This window comes from Oryx dammah, unplaced genomic scaffold (genome assembly GCF_014754425.2).
Source record: "Oryx dammah isolate SB20612 unplaced genomic scaffold, SCBI_Odam_1.1 HiC_scaffold_22, whole genome shotgun sequence".
Lineage (NCBI taxonomy): Eukaryota > Metazoa > Chordata > Mammalia > Artiodactyla > Bovidae > Oryx > Oryx dammah.
The window spans coordinates 20702984-20707621 of NW_024070206.1; positions in this window are offsets into that span (position 1 = coordinate 20702984).

A 4638-nucleotide genomic window follows, 5' to 3' on the forward strand; every position below is an offset into this window, starting at 1 on the left:
GGGGGGGGGGGTCCCCTGCACACCCGCCCCTGCTCAGGCCCGGACCCATGCACCCCTCTTGGAAGGCAGACTGACCACGTCTGTCTCATATTTTCCATAGGAAACTGCCGAAACCAGCTATTTTCAGTCCGGATTGCTGCCTAATGCAAAGTGCATACGTTTTCATTCCGTTTAACTTGTAAATAAAATAAATAGCCTGCTCCTTTGGGGAAGCCCGTGAGTTCAAACAGTGCTACTGTAAGGAACTCCAAGACTGACACTCTAGAAGTTTAGGGACTCTGAGCTCGGGCTGTGTGTTTGGCCACTTCTGTTTGGAAGGATTTAAGGATTCAGAAAATCACTGCTCTGATCCCTCCCCAGGGATCTGTTTAGCAAATTCCTCAGCGTGAACTTGAGCACCTCAGAACACAGGGTTCTAAATATGATAGGAGCTGGCACATTTGCCCAGCATGATCATGTAACTCACCAAATTTCAGCTTTATTTAGAACTAGGTTTAGTACCAGCTTAGTCCATGTGGGTATTACTCTACTAACCTGATTTGTGAAAGTGCAGCATTGCCCACAGGGTAAACTGGAAGCTTACATGTATAAGAGAATTCTTAGCTCTCCAAAAGCAATCACAGTAGAAGTCTTTTCATTCTTTTCAGTATTCTTGCCACGATAATCCCATGGACAGAGGAGCCTGGCAGGCCACAGTCCATGGGGTCGCAAAGAGTCTGATAGGACGGAGCAAACTAACGTACATTCACTTAGGATGTTAAAATATGATCAGATCTCTGTTATTTTAAGCATGGCTCCATCATTTAACAGTCAATGAGCCTCTCTGAGATGTAGATTGCTCTCCCCTTCTATGGGAATGAGAGTGACTCCTCTTGCCGTTCAGCGTTGTCAGGAAAACACCTACTGACAACCTATGCAGCATTTGTTACAAACAATAACTCACTCCACTAATGTAAGGAATTAAAGAACCTGGTTTACCCAAGGCTTTCCAGAGATATTTCAATTTCACAAAGCAAGACACATCTGCAAAGGTAATCTGAAGATCTTTAGTTTGGTCCATCCTGATTTGTAGCACTTCCTGTCCCAATAGGCAACATTTTGTGGTGTGGGCTGTGTACCCAATGACGCTCTTGCTTGTAATATAGTATTTTCCTCATGAAGCAGCTCTGTAATATTTCCTCCCCTGGGATACTTAATGGGTTAAGTGGCAGGGAGATGGGTAGCACCCCCAGAGGGCCCAGTTAAAATCCTTAGTGTTGCTTTGCACTATCTGTTATTACAAAATGTTCCAGCACATAGAAGCAGATACACAGTACAATTCAGTAGCTGTTTGTAAAAGAATGAAGGACATTTCCTATTGATAAGATTAGCAGGCTCTGTAGGCTGTCCTAAATCCAGATTGTGAAATAAAGGGGATACCCTGCCCACCTGCTTTTCCCCTGGAAATTCCTCCCTATCATTTTATAAGATCCCCCTTCCTTCACTACCAGCTTAGCGCTATCATCACCACCTAAGACCAGAGAAGCTGTAACTTTTACAAAGGACCAGAACTGGAAGGGCATGGAAAGTGGGTCATCAGTCCCCGAAAGACAGGCAGAGAAGAGAAGCCGAAGAACCTGGGGAAGGTGGGGACAGGAGGACTCTGGAGATAGTGGGTTCTGGAAACGCAGGGAGGACTGTGGTTTACAAAGGTAGGACTGATCACAAGAGTCAAATCCTGCAGACCAATCATGTCAAATCAGTGCAGGCACTCCGCAATTTTTGTGGCATTGAGGTACCGTAAGAATGATTGTGCAGATTCAAACAGTTTGAAATGATCTTCATTATGAATGGGAAAATTAGGATTGTTCCACAACCTTCACACATTTTTCTTGAGATATGAAAAACATCATCAGTTATAAGTATAAAGAAATGAAAGAATAAAACTAGTTTATTTAGGACAGTGTCATTGAACACATCAGAAATGCTGATAAAGTGTTTTGTGTCTTTGTAGAAACCTTATCAAGAATAGCTTGAACAGTGCTCATCTTCTTGTCATGAGACTCAGGATAAGCCGTGGACATCTTTCCATGGTGTGGTGAATTGTTGCAATCCTTCCAAAGCTTGGATCAGCTTCCAGCATTTTGTTCTTTGCATGCTCAATGTTTATGAATTATCTCCAATAGTTCATTAAATGTTGCATTTTTTGCTGGCATTTACTTCCTCTGGGCTGGCTTCATCTTTTTCATCACAACCATTTTCCTCTGTTGTGTCAATAAGCCAGTCTTCCCTGAGCTCCTCTGTCAGCATGTCTGAAACTTCTCGAAAGGCGACAGGGTCACTCATCCCAGAGTCAGCTGTTTCTTTTTAGATTTCTTTTATTAAAGTAAAGTCGATTTACAATGTTGCGCTAACTTCTGCTGTACAGCAAGATGATTCAGTTACACATGTATTACATTCCTTTTCATGTTCTTTTCCATGATTTATCACAAGATATCGGGGTTCCCTGTGCTGTACAGTAGGACCTTGTTTATCCATGTGATATGTAATAGTTTGCATCTGCTAATCCCAAACTCCCCATCTATCCCCTACCTCAGCCCCTTCAGCCATTTCTTCTCTAACTCCACTCACACAGATTCAGTTTCACTTCCCATATGATCACTTTTTATTTCTTTGATATGCACCTTCCATTTTGGTGACTGGTTTCCTCTTTCAACTATTTGTTTTTGTGAAATATCATGTGGGTTTAGCATGGGAGACAAGGAGGCGATACAATGACACACTCTGCTGTCAAAGGAAGGTTGTGGCTGTTGTTGTTCAGCCTCTAAGTCATGTCCAACTTGATGACCCCACGGACTGCAGCACGCCTGGCTTCCCTGGCCTTCACTATCTCCTGGAGTTTGCTTAAACTCATGTCCATTGAGTCGGCGTGGGGCACTGAATAACCTCACAGGGACCAGTCACCAACAGACTCTGAAAGAAGTGACATTGTAAAGGAGGCTCTGACTCCATTTTTTGATGTTTGAGTACTGACATCTTTTCAGCCTCACCCCTGCCTCCTGCCCTGGTGCCCCATGTCCGGGCAAGCGATAAGAGAGTCTGGGCCCTCCCTCTTGTGGAGCCTGCGGGAGATTCAAACCATGTAAGTCCCTGCCACGTGCAGGAAATGTCACCCTAGCCACTCTCCCTGACCCCTATCCCAGCACAACAAACCCTGAGCCCATCTCCTTCCCCCTGCTCTCAAGTCATTTTCAAACTATGTAGCTTAGAAGACCCACCCTGTACTCCCTGGAATGCTCTGATTATGTCAACATCAAGCATGCCTTATTGGTGTGTGCATGGCGTCACTGATCTCAACATCCAAACCACTCTCTGGGGCAATCCACTCCTGTTCCTCTGAGTGTCCACAGCAGACATGATGGTCACTGGTTACTGAGCACACCTGGTGCTTGTGTAACGCCCTGAAGAGCTAGCTGTGAAGTTTGAGCATTTTGCAATCACTCGTAGTTAATATACCATGGTCATAGAAACTTGAACTGTTGGTGTTAGAGTTATTAAATAACTGAAGTTATTTAACTAAATTGAGGTAACCAAAGTTCCTGCTTATCAGAACCACACCGAAGAGGCTGTTTTGAAAAGCTTTCATCACAGTGAGGGTGGGAATCAGATTGCATTGTTCTTCTCCATTAATTGAACGTGGATTTTTGTCCATGGACTCACATTGTTTTGTGAACCCATCCGTTCCAGGTAGAGTTTATCCAAGCATCAGGATCCAGGGGGAATGTTGGTTTGTCTGAGTCACTCACTCAGATTCATTCTCCTTGTCAGTTCAGTTCAGTCGCTCAGTTGTGTCCGACTCTTTGCGATCCCATGGACTGCAGTACACCAGGCCTCCCTGTCCATCACCAACTCCTGGAGTTTACTCAAATTCATGTCCATTGAGTTGGTGATGCCATCCAACTATCTCATCCTCTGTCATCCCCTTCTCCTCCCACCTTCAATCTTTCCCAGCATCAGGGTCTTTTCAAATGAGTCAGCTCTTCGCTTCAGGTGGCCAAAGTATTGGAGTTTCAGCTTCAACATTAGTCCTTCCAATGAATATTCAGGCCTGATTTCCTTTAGGATGGACTGGTTGGATCTCCTTGCTGTCCAAGGGACTCTCAAGAGTCTTCTCCAGCACCACAATGACATATGACCAATCTCTGGCCAAAGAGACACGCAAGGAAATCTTCAGGAAAATAGAGCATCCAGTTAAAAAGTGCTTTAAGAAAAGACTCAAGGAAGAGATCACCCTGCAGATGAGGGACCCTGAGGCTTAAGCTTTATGACTTACAATAAGTCTGTAGCTGCAGAAATACCAGCGCTGCAATTTTATAATTTATCGTGTTACTTGCTCAGTCATGTCCGACTCTTTGCAACCCCATGGACTGTAACCTGCCAAGATCCTCTGTCCATGGGATTCTCCAGGCAAGAATACTGGAGTGGGTTGCCATTTTCTCCTCTGGGGGATCTTCCCGAGCCAGAGATCAAACCCACAGGTCCTGCAACTTCTGCATCGGCAGGCAGATTCTTTACTGTCTGAGACACCAAGAAGCCCACAATTTTATAACCAACCTCAAAGTAAGCTTTTCCTTTTCTTTACTCAATTAAGATGAGTCA